We start from the raw sequence: 13,034 nt of genomic DNA on the forward strand, positions 1-13,034 counted from the left end.
CAGTATACAACCCTGCAAATCAGAAACTCAATATGGACACAGTACCATCCGATGCTACTCAAGTTTTATAGTTGTCCCCCAAATACCTCTTTCCTCTGTGGTCCAGGGTTGTCTGAGGAATGCATGCCATGTCAGGTGTCATACATCTTCACAGTCCTCCCATCTGAAACAGCACTTCTATCTTTCCCACTTTCAGGGACTCGACGCTCTGTGGCATGTGTGGTAGGATGGAGGGTAACAGAGACTACCTGATGGTGCCTGGTGAGCAGACTCAGGCCAGATTCCACAGAAGCAGCATCGTGCTCTTCTCAGTTCATCCCGTCAGGACGCGCACCAGGTCCCCCATCCCATCTTGTCACCTGGTCATGATGATGCCTGCCAAATTTCTCCACTTAAATTCTAAATTTAAAAATTCCTAATTATAAAATTATAAATGTAATTTAAAATTTCACTTTTCCTTTGTAACTTATTAATATTTTATGAGGTGGTATTCCTAGATTATGTCAAAATACCCGTTCCTCATGAAACCTTCCCCCTCAGAGTTAGCCTCCATTGATGACTTCAGAACGAGCCGTATCTGTGAAGGCTGCCGGATGGTTACCCTCCATTTCCATTATTCCATTTGCTTTACTAGTTTGACACTCTACCATTAGGAAATCCCTCTCTATTCATTTGTTTCATTTGTTCATTTATTTGCTCAACTTAATCAATATGGACTCACACCTTCCTCTTCTATTCATTGGATTGTGATCCATTGTTTTCATTTATCATGCTTAAAATTATCCTTGATCTGACCAGTGAGAGACCCCATATCTTCTGTAATGTTCCCATAATTCCCTGAGATTTTCCTTATTTTTCAGCACAAGAAGATGTTCCAGGTTCACCTTGCACTTTCCAAGCCTTCATCCTGGAATTAACCATTCATTATTTTTCAAGAAGCCCTGGTTTATTTTAGTGAAAGATGGTTTTCAGAGGCCAGTGTCTGGATGCTTGTTGTACTTATTGTTATGAGGGTGTTGTTGCTTCTAAGCCCTCTCTATGGACAGAACTAGGAGATATGCATATATATCACACACTGATACGTCTATAATTAGAGGATGGATGGATAGATAGGTAGATAATCATTACACCTTGTTCTTGTCAGGTCTTTTGGTCACCTGGAAATTCCCTGGAGAGTCACCGGTCAGAGTCCACTTTGGAAGAGGGAAGGAGCTGGAGTCTGGTGTCCTCAGGTGATCATGGCACCAACCCGAGCACCCACCCAGGAAGAATATGGCTGCCATCAGCTGTTGCTTCCTCATCGCTCCATCTTTTTGTTCCAACCAGGCCCATAGTCTCCTGGACCATGCTGCCATGTTTAGGGTTTGCTGTCCCACGAGCGAATCATTTCTAGAAACACTCTCATTGACCCACCAGGAAGCCTCTCAGTCTTAGGCATCTTTAATCCGATCAAGTCGACAAGTGAGATGGACCACCATACACCTCCCATTCCAACAACACCTCAGAGCCCCTCTGGCCTCCCCTCTCTGTGTTTAGAAATCCCTTCTGCAGCAATGAGAAACGTGGCTTCCTGACCCTCATTAGATACTTATCTATGCAATCAATCCACCGATTTGCTCAGTATCAGCTCCCCTGCATGCTCGCGGTCCCTCACACCCCTACCACCACCCCTGCGCACTATCCCCACTTCCGCCCACCAGTCTACCCTCCCCACCCAGCCCAGGCTCTCCAAGACCCCCTTTCTGTCGGTTTTTAGCTGCCATCTTCTCTCTTCCATAGGGACGGGAATGAGAAAGAGGAGGAGTGGCAATGTTGCCTTCTGCCCACAGAGTCTGTTCTCACTCAAGAGCCCGAGAGATCCAATCATAGCCTTCTTCTGCTCAAAACCATCTATGACTCTACATTTTACTCAGAGTGAAAACCAAAGTTCTGACACTGGCACAGAAGGTCACACTCAATCTGGGATCAGTTACCTACTGTCTTCATCTCTTGCCATTTTTCCTCTCTCACTCTGTTTATTATCCTTTTTTAAAAAAACTGCACTCCATCAAGGCACACCTGATCCTCCTTATCCAGCCTGTATTCCATCACATCACCATCTTCCAACAAGATAAGCAATTTACTTAAGAATTATCCGCTATTCATTATTTGTCCCCTCCCCATCAATACCGCCAGCAACAGAACATAAGGTCCTTTGGGCCAGGGAATTTTTTTTCCCACTGGTGCATCCTAAACACTTAGAAGAGAGCTTTCTGAAATTCTTTTCCAAAATTGTTTAGTTATTGATTAACTTAATTGATTACTTGAGAGTGGGACCCTCCGAGGTGCCCGACTTAAGAGTCAAGGAACATTCTAAGGACTATGACAAGATGACTTGCCATGTAGACCAGTATTCCCTTGAAAATCAAACCTTTGTTTTGTCACACATTAAAGAGAAGTTAGAAGAGGTTTCTGAAAAAGATGTAAAAATCCAAAGATTACTGGGATCCTCAGCATGATTTATTTTACACTTTCTAATTCTACTTCCCTTATTGGGTTAGGCCAGAACCTACTCCTGTTACTGAAGCACTTCCTTGAGGATAAATGACTTACCATGTCCCTTCATCAATAAAATTCTAGAGTAAATGAGTTTTGTACACAAAAATGTTCATCATGCCATTCTTTTTATAGTATAATATTAAAAAAAAAAACTAAAATGTTTCCCATGCAGGGATGATTAAGTAAACCATGGTACATGCTCTTGTTGGGCATAGAATTTGTATTTGTGATCCTCCAACCAAACTCATTGAAAGATCCACCTAGATTAATTAATATTAACAGATAACACTTACTTAGTGTTTAATATGTGCCAGGTGCTATTTCAAATAATTTATATGTGTTATTTCTCTCAACCCTCGTAAGAATCCTATGAGGCAGGTAATATTATTAATGCTCTTTTGCAGTTGAGAAATCTGGGACTCAGAGAGTAGATTGAAGAGAGAAGTAGCCTCTCCATCATGCTGGAAAGCTACAGCCAGAAATACCTGGGCTCTCAGCTCTGCTTTCCTCCTCTTTATCAGTCTGGGTCCAATCAAGAGAAAGAAGATACTTGGTGATTTGAGCATGAATGTTTAATATAAAGAACCATTAATTATGGCTGGAGATTGAAGTAGCAGGAATTGGCTCACAAGAGGGAAAGAGAACTCTCAAGGACATGGGAATAAGAACAGCCTCCTGCCTTCAGGGCTATGGTACAATGCCCAGGAAGGGATCTCTAACTTCTCCCCAACCTGGAGCTGAAATCCTGACCTCTCTGGAGGAGGCGTAGTCGTGGCTGAAAGAATTGCGGAAAAATCACCCTGATGTCATGTTGAGCGAAATTGCTGGAAACCTGCTCTCCGGCACTTGAGAGAAATCCACTCTTTAAGGTGTCCAGAAATCTGTTCATAGGGAGATATCTCTCTCTGGAGGCATTCTACCTCGAAAGCACTGTAGGGATTCAGCTCGACCTGACTGCCATCCTAAGTTGCCACCGCCATGATTGTCCCAGGGTGAACCCAGGTCTGTTTCCCCCCGTGATTCCCCAGCATACTATAAATAGACAAAACCACTAGAGTGTTATGTGGCGTCTCATGACCCAGACTCTGGTGCCATCAGAGCAGGGAATGTGCCAGGTGTTCTTGATATTAGCTTAAGATAAAGCAGGTACGTTCCTAGCTTGGAGGCAGTCACTTTTGTCCTGACCATGATATAAGACCCCTCCTTCTGACCCAAACTGTGGGACTCCACTGGCCTTGCTGCCACCGTGAACCACACTCTGTCCCTCAGTCCCCAATAAATTGCACTCTGGGCAATCCTGGATCTGTCGGCCTCTTTCTTCAGTCTCATCAGATCTGGGGGTTGGTTCTCGTATACTGGGACCTGGTTGTTCTGAAACCATTACCCAAGAAGAGGTGAAAGAGTATGCTCCTGGCTACTGGGTGCCTCTGGCTACCATGCGTGACAGGAGCCAGGTGCTGAAGAAGGCACAGGCACTAAGGAGCCTGCCCAGGAAGCCGGACCCTTTGCCCTGCAGTGTCTCTCAAGGCTCCCTTTACTGACGAAGCCTAACCTGATGCCATCTAACAAAAAGAAAACATGCAAAAGGCCCCTATCCGTTTTCTCAGAGCAGCAATAAAGAGGGAATTTGTAGCTGTGAGGCAAAAAAAAATTGATACCTGACACATCCTCCAAGATAAGAACATCACCTTAATTCTTTGCTGAGTTGGGTTCCAGGAAAGTTCAATGTTGTCACAAATATCTTCAACAAAACTGCATAGTTTGTCCTGTGAATTCTTCCAGGAAGGATACAAAAGGGTGGTGAACGGGTATGGGCCTTTTAAGATTCGGAGGCCTGCAGGATGGGAGAAGAGGGGCTGGGACGCTCTTCTCTCCCCCCACCCTGTGAGGACACCTGGTTGTCCCCACCGCACCCCAGTGGGAGCGCCATGTGAGCTTACTCTCCATGTGTCACCCTCTCCGGCACTGGAGGACCACCCCAAAAATGTCATGGGAAGAAGTTCATCATAAAACGGAAAACTGCCCAAAGCTGGGTTTGGGGATTTTTTTTTTTTTTAAGGTGGAATCAGAATAATTTTCTCCTCTTCCCCTTATTTTTCCATATTTTACAAATTTAATGTAGTGATTATGTGCTGTCTATAACTTTGGGACAAAATAATTTATTTTTACAAATAACAGCAAATATATACGTACCATATCCAGCTGCGTCTTGGAGTCTTACCAGCCCCAAGGTTTGGGATCCAGAAGGTGACCTTCTGGATCTAGCAGAGTTTTCTACAGACAATCCGAACCAGTTATCTATAGTTATCTCTGATCTAAGGTGACTGGGACCCAAGAGCAGTCTGGCCAATTGAAATCAGATAGATCGTCTACCCCAGTTGCGATTTTTAAAAACACACACCAATATATTTACAAAAGAAAATTAATGTCATTTCTTGAACCTTTAAAATTACCTGAGTAGGATATACATGCATCTGAGTAGAAGAGAAAATAAATATAAAGAATTAACCAAGGATTGGAAGCAAAACCAGTAGGATATGAAACATCAGCAACTTGCTTGCCTGAGAATGAGACTGTCAATCTCCTTTACTTCTAACAGAGGTTTGGAGGAACCCACTAAACACTGAATTCTCAGTTAATACCCATATTTGTTGGAAATTTTTGTTTAAACTTACCAACACAGAGCAGTGATGTCCCCACGAACCACAACTCCTATTACTATTAGGAACTCTGCAATTCTAAAGTCTGGGACATCCTCATAAGAGGTATGGGGCAGCCACACCTTCCAATTACACAATAGCGTGTAAGGAAAAGAGAAAGAAACTGCATAACAGGAAAGAAATTCAAATAGCAAATGGTAAGGATCATAAAAAGATAGAAAAGCCTTGGTCAGACCATCGCCTGTGGCCTCTCACTGGTGCGTGGTTGGGAGTGCCAGTCAACAGACCACCTGAGGCAGTGGATGATGTCAGGAGGTCTCAAGGTCTCTTCCGTGGTTTAGCAGAGGTCGGAGGACCAGGGGCCCCTTAGGAAGAAGTGCTCAGTCAGCAGCAGGAGAAAAGTTGTGAAGGAGGCTGTGGGGGAAGGCAAGTGCCAAGGGGATCCCAGGTGGCCAAGGAACGTCCTCACTCTAACACTGCAAGTTCCACGCCCAGGGAACCCCACAGTCAAGGGCGCTCCAGAATGCTTGGTGGCCCACTGCTCAGTCTGCCACAGATGGGCTTCTTTGGGTGCCTCTACAAATTAAAGGCTTTAAGGAACCAAGCCTCATGAACATTTCAGCAAATGACAGTAATGTGTGCCATTGTCCCCGGCTCCATTTATGCATATTCTCATTGCCCACAGAGGTGGGCCCTAGGGGTCCTTCAGATGAGAGATCAGGAGAAAAACTGGGTATGGTCAATCCTGGGTTCTGCTGGAAATGTCTGAGGAAAAAAAATCACTTTTTCCCTCTGTTAACACTAAAATAGCAAGGCCTCCGGGAGAAAGAGGGCTGCCTCTGTGGGTCTTCTGACTATAGAATAAATCCTAATTGGAATCAGAGTCCCACATGCCCCAATTTTTTTATTAGCGCTCCCTTCAGGAAGCATAACTCAACAACGGAGTTACTCAATAATCAATCCTTCTATTTACTTGCTTCCTTTTAAAGACAGCAAAGGGAATCCCAATCCATATTCGCACAGACTTTCCTTGTTTCCCATCCAGTTCCCTCTCTCCACCACCCTCTGGGATCCCCAGGAAACCTCCCTCCCACCCAGCCCGCATGGTCTTCTTTCCATCCTCTCCTTCTCCGGTCTCAGCAGATTTCCTGTGTCCCATAAAGACCAAGCTCATTTTCATAGAGAGGCAGAAGCAGGGGAGAAACTGGGTCAGAAATTGTGGGATTCTTTAACAGGAGCCTCTGAGGACACTGGTGGCTGCTGTTCCACAGCACTCGGGTGTGGGTGTCTGGCACAGAGACCCCCAGCATCGCGCTGCTGAAGAGGACCATGGCATTCACAGGCCCACTCCCCCAGTTCTGATAAATGAGAAAAGCAACGAAGCCCCTAAGCAACTCCTCTGAGGCTGCAAGGCAACTTTTCCATGGCTCCGTGGGATGGCTTTAAGTCCTGTGAGTTGTGGTTATCAGAAGGAATAACTGTCCACGTCCTCCAGCCGGGGATCACAGAAACACACCTGGAGTGGAACAAGTTGAACGAGGTGCCTCCGCCCACCGTGCCTGCTTCTCCCTCTCCTGGCCCTTTGCTTTTCTCTCTGGGTGTTGCACAGAGAGGACGCACTGGGGAGGAGCCTGGGGAGCCGCAGAGGGTAGTGTCCTAAAGGACTTGGGGCAGACTTGGGGCTGGTGGATGTTTGGAGGGATCAAAAGAGTGGGCTTGCACTGGACTGGGGGGTCTCAGGAGGTGGGAGCATCTTAATAAGTGTTATCTAGACAGAGGGAAGATAGAGAAAGGGTACAGCTGTCCTTGGTAAAGAATGAGGAGTTGCTCATACTGGCCATTGGTCATTTCTGTGGATTGGACAATGTTCATATTCTATGTTCAAATGTGATCACACATTGATCTTGTTTTTTCCTTAGTCTTCACTATCAAATAGTGGCCTTGTCTCATGGTGATGTCCTGTGATGCATTTCTCTCTCTCTCTCTTTTTTTTTTTTAAGCTTGCAATATGCTTTTTTTTTCACATACACACAATTTCTTCTTGGTGTATACAGTGGTATATAATGGTGGGACTTGTGCCATATTCAAACGTGCAAACAATACAATATATAATTAGGCCAGTAGCATTTCCCAATATTCGTCTCCCCGCACCTTGCCTGCTTCTCCCTCCCCTGTCCCTCTACTTCACTGATTTCCCTTCAATTTTTATGAGATTTCCCCCCACTCTACCTTTCTTTTTATTCTTCCTCTTGAGCTTCCACATATGGGAGAAGACATGCCACCCTTGACCTTGTGATTTTGGCTGATTTCACTTAACACCATTTTCTCTAGTTCCATCCATTTTCCTGAAAATAACATTATTTCATTTTTCTTCATGGCTGAATAAAACTCCGTTGCGTATGTGTACCACATTTTCCTTATCCATTCATCCATTGATGGACACCGAGGCTGGTTCCATAGTTTGGTTGTTGTGAATTATGCTGCACGTGTGTGCATGTATCACTGTAGTATAATGACTTATAATGTAGTGTAATGACTTATAATGTAGTATAATGACTCAGGGCAAATAGCAAGAGATGGTATAGCTGGGTCATATGGTGGTTCCATGCCTAGTCTTTTGAGGAACCTCCATAATAATTTAGTAGATGTAATAATTTACAAACCCATGAAAAGTGTAAACATGTTTCTTTTTATCCATATCCTCTCCAGCATTTATTATTGTTTGGGGTTTTTTGTTGTGGTGGTGGTGCTGGGGATTGAACCCAGGGCCTCATGCATGCAAGGCAAGCACTCTACCAACTGAGCTATATCCACATCCCTTATTGTTTGTATTCCTGATGACTGACATTCTGACTGGTATGAGATGAAATCTCAGTGAAGTCTTAATTTTCATTTCCCTAATTGCTAATGATGCTGAGTATTTTTTTCATTTGTTCCCATCTGTATTTCTTCTTTTGAGAGTTGTCTGTTCAATTCGTTTGCCCATTTATTAATTGGGTTATTTGTGGGGGTTCTTGGTGATAAGTTTTCCGACTTCTTTATATTAATCATCTGTCAGAAGAGTAGCTAGCAACAATTTTCTCCCATTCTGCAGGTTCTCTCTTCTCATTCCAGACTGTTTTCTTTGCTGGGCAAAAGCTTTTCAACTTGATGCCATCCCATATATTAACTCTTGGCATTATTTTCTGAACTTTAGGGGACCTATTGAGAAAAATCATTGCCTGTGCCCACATGCTGGAGTGCTGACCCTATGCTTTCTTCTAGAAGTTGCATAGTTTCTGATCTAATTCCTCCTATGTCTTTGATCCATTTTGAGTTGATTTTTGTGCAGAGTGAGAGACAAGGGTCTAGTCTCATCCTTCCATATATGGGTGACCAGTTTTCCCAGCACCATTTATTTAAGAGGCTGTCTTTTCTCCAATGTGTGTTTTTGGCACCTTTGTCAAGGATCAGATAACTATCTGTGTGGATTTGTCTCTGTTGTCTTCCATTCTGTATCATTGGTGTCTGTGTCTGTTTTTATGACAATACCATGAGGTTTTTGTTAGGATAGCTCTGTAGTATAATTTGAAGTCAGATATTGTGATGCCTCCAGCATCGCTTTTTTGGCTTAGAATTGCTTTGGCTATTCTGGGTCTAATTCTTCCAAATTAACTTTAGGGCTATTTTCTCTAGTTCTGCAAAGAATTGTCAATGAATAACATTATTTTGTTGGTGATTGCTTTGAATCTGTATATTATTTTTGATAGTATGGCCATTTTAGCAACATAAGTCTTCCTATCCATGAATATAGAAGGTCTTTCCATCTCTGTGTCTTCTTCAATTTCTTTCTTTAAGGTTCCATAGTTTTTATTATAGAGGTCTTTCACTTCCTTGGTTAGATTTATTTCTAGGGATTTTATTTTTCCTTTAGTTATTGTGAATGGGATTGATTTCCTGATTTCTTTCTCAGCAGATTTGATGTTGGTGTATAGAAAAGCTATTGATTTTTGTATGCTGGGCTTAGCAACCTGCTATTTTGCTGAATTTGTTTATCACTTCTAGCAGTCTTTTGGTGGAATTTTTTTTTTTTTGCCTCTTATATGTATAGGATCATATCATCTACAGGGTAATTTGACTTCTTCCTTTCCTATTTTTATCCCTTTTATTTCCTTCTCTTGCCTAATTGGTCTTGCTAGAATTTGTGGTATTATATTAATAGGAGTGGTGAGAGTCGACATTCTTGTCTTGTTCCAGATTACGAAGGAAATGCTTTCAGTTTTTCTCCATTTACTATGAAGCTGATTTGGGTTTTTCATATTTAGCCTTTATGAAGTTGAAGTAGGTTCCTTCTATCTCTAATTTACTAGTGTTTTTAATTATGAATGGGTAATGAATTTTGCTAAAGTTCCTCTCTGTATCTATTGAGATGACTAAGTAATTTTTGTCCTTAATTCTACTTATGTGATGAATTGCATTTATTGATTTGCATATGTTAAACCATCCTTGCATCTCCAGGCTCAAACCAACTTGGTCATGATGTACAATCTTCTCAATATGTTGCTGAACATGTTTGCTGATAATTTAGAAAGGATTTTTCTTCTAAGTTCATCAGAAACGTTGGCCTATAGTTTTCTTTTCTTGATGTGTCCTTGTCTGTTTGGGGTATGAGTGTGATACTGGCTTCATAGAATGAATTTGAAAGTGTTCCATCCCTTTATATTTCATGGAATTATTGGAGGAATATTGGCATTAGTTCTTATTCAAAGGTTTGGCAGAATTCAGCTGAGAGTCCATCTGGCCCCAGGCTTTTCTTTGTAAGAGGGCTTTTTATTATTGCTTCTATTTCATTGCAAATTATTGATCTGTTTAGGTTTTCTGTGTCCTCTTGATTCAATTTTGGAAATATGTGTCTACAAAAGTATCCATTTCTTCTAGGTTTTCCAATTTATTAGAGTATAGTCCAATAGTCCCTAATGATCCTCTGGATATCTGTGCTATCTGTCAAGATTTCTCCTTTTTTTTTTAATTTATTTTTTATTTATTTTTTTTATTGGTTGTTCAATAAAAATTATTTTTATATTCAAATTATTTTTATTAATTTGAATCTTTCTTTCAGTTAGTTTGGCTAAGGTTTTTCAATCTTGTTTATCCTTTCAAAGAATCAAGTCTTTGTTTCATTGATCCTTTGTGTTATCTTTTTATTCTCAGTTTCATTGATTTCAGCTTTGACATTAATTATTTCCTTTCTTCTACTGGATTTACAATTGGTTTGTTCTTCTATTTTAAGGGTATTGAGATGTATCATTAGGTTATTTATTTGGGATCTTTCTGATTTTCTTATGTAGGCACTCAGAGCTATAAACTTTTCTAGTAGAACTGATTTCATACTGCCCCCAGAGCTTCTGGTAGGTTATATTACTGTTCTTTTTTGAGTCTAAGAAATTTTTAATTTTTTCCTTGATTTCTTCTATCATCCATTCATCAGTTCATAAGTGCATTACTCAATCTTCATAAGCTTATATAGTTTCTGTAGGATTTTTTTGGCTGATTTCTATTTCATTTAATTATGATCTGATAAGACGCAAGGAATTATATCAATTTTTTTAGTATTTACTAAGAGTTGCTTTTTGTCCTAAAATATGGTCTAAACATAACATTCCCCTAAAATTTGGGGGAATGTTCCATGAGCCACTCAGAAGAAAATGCATTCAGCTGTCATTGGATGAAATACTCTGTAGATGTCTGCTAAGTCCATTTTATCTATAATATTTTTCAAGTTTGATGAGTCTTTACTGAGTTTATTTCTAGATGACCTATTCATTAGTGAGAGGTATTTTGAAATCACCCAGTGTTGTGCTGAGGTCTAGCTGAGGCTTTATTCAAGTAGTGTTGATTTTCCCACATTTGGGGCATACATGTTTATTATTACTATATATTCTTGTTGGATTGTTCCCTTCACCAGTATGAAGTGACCTTCTTTGTCTCTTCTGATTAATTTTGGTTTGAAGTCAGCTTTGTCAGATATGAGAGTGGCTACTCCTGCTTATTTTTAGTCTCCATTCACATGGTGTACCAATTTCCATCTTTCCACTTTCAGGTTGTGGCTGTCTTTGCCTCTGAGATGGTTGGTTCTCTTGCAAACAACATATAGTTGGGTCTTGTTTTTTAATCCATTCTGTTAGCCTATCTAATTGGAGAGTTGAGACTATTTACATTAAATATTATTATTATTAGAGAGATGTTTATTAATCCCTGCCATTTTGATTTCTTTTCTCTTCTCTTTTTAACTGAGAATTGAAACCAGGGGCACTTTAGCACTAAGGTAAGTCCCTAGCCCCTTTGAGACAGGATCTAACTAGGTTGAATGGGGACTCACTAAGGTCCTGAGGCTGTCCTTGAACTTGCTATCCTCCTGCTTTAGCCTCTTGAGTCACTGGGATTATTGATTCCATTCTAATGCATAATTTGGTCTTGTTTCTCATTTGCTTAGCTATACTTCAAATGATAATTGTTCATTCATTTGTGAGCTCTGGGTTTTTGTTGTGGTTGTTTTTTGTCTGTTTGTTGCATTTCTTATACATGCAGTGTTTCTTTAAATAAGTTCTGTAGTGTGGGTTTAGTAGTGAGGAATTCTTTAAGTTTCTGCTTATCTTGAAAGATTTTTATTTCTTGATTGATTTTGAAGGATAGATTTGTTGGATATAGCAATCTTGACAGTTATTTTCTTTCAGGACTTGGAATACATCATTCTAAGCCCTCTTGGCTTTTAGAGTTTTTGCTGAGAAATCAGAAATAACTCTGATTGACTTCCTCAAAATGTGACCTGATGTTTTTCTCTTGAGGCTTTTAAAATTCTATCCTTGTTTTGAATGTCAGGCATTTTTATTATAATGTGTCATGGAGAGGTTCTTTTGATATTGTCTATTTGGAGTTCTGAATGCTTCCTGTGTCTAGATGTCCATCTCTTTCTCAAGGTTTGGAAATTTTTCCATTATTATTTTTCTGAAGAGGTTATCCATGCCATTATCCTGCATCTCCCAACCCTCCTCAATTTCAGTATTCTTAAATTATCCCTCTTAATGTTGTCCAGAAGTTCTTATGTATTCCGGTCATGGGTACTTATTTTCTTTTCTTTAATGCTCTCTGAATGTTCAAGGTTGGCCACTTCATTTTCCAGCTCTGAGATTCTGTCTTCAGAGTGGTCTACTCTAATAGAGCGATTTTTCAACTGACCTTTTTTCTTTCTTTCTTTCTTCTTTTTTTTTTTTTTTGATATATTATGTCTTTCATTTCCAAGATTTGTTTGATTCTTTGTCAATATCTCCATCTTCTTATTAAATTTCTTATTCATATCCTGTAGTGACTTCCTTAATTCAGTCAGGTTTTCTTTTTGTATTCTCTTGGAACTCATTGATCATTTTTACAATCATTCTTTTGAATTCTTTATCTGATATTTCATCCACTTCAATATCTTTTGGTAGATATTTTGAGTGATTTTCTGGTGAATTATGAACTTTAGGAGATGTCATGTTACCTTGTTTGTGTGTGTGTGTGTGTGTGTGTGTATACACACACATATGTATAATATCTTATATTAATGTGTTGAGTTTTATGCATCCATTGGGATGGATTTCTCTTTCGCACTTATATTTGGTCATTTCAGGACACAGTCCACTCTTGCCAAAGTGTCCTAGAGTGATCTATATTGAGACCCCCCTCATAGATGTGGTATCCACAGGCTTTGTGTAAATGCTGTTTTTGTGTAGCAGTGGATGTCCATGAATGGCACCTGAGGGCTCACCCTTGCCACTCCTATGTGGGACTCGGTTGTTAGTTTGGGTTTTTGCCTCTTCT

At 40.6% G+C, this 13,034-nt stretch overlaps 1 non-coding gene across 1 annotated transcript; it reads right to left on the bottom strand.

The window, feature by feature from the left end:
- Positions 1-7,939: 7,939 nt before the first annotated feature.
- Trnaa-ugc (transfer RNA alanine (anticodon UGC)) lies at positions 7,940-8,010 on the bottom strand. The gene has a single exon. It is a non-coding gene; the product is annotated as a tRNA-Ala (tRNA).
- Between the last annotated feature and the right edge of the window lie 5,024 nt (positions 8,011-13,034).

The sequence above is a fragment of the Marmota flaviventris genome, chromosome 7, assembly GCF_047511675.1.
Source record: "Marmota flaviventris isolate mMarFla1 chromosome 7, mMarFla1.hap1, whole genome shotgun sequence".
NCBI lineage: Eukaryota > Metazoa > Chordata > Mammalia > Rodentia > Sciuridae > Marmota > Marmota flaviventris.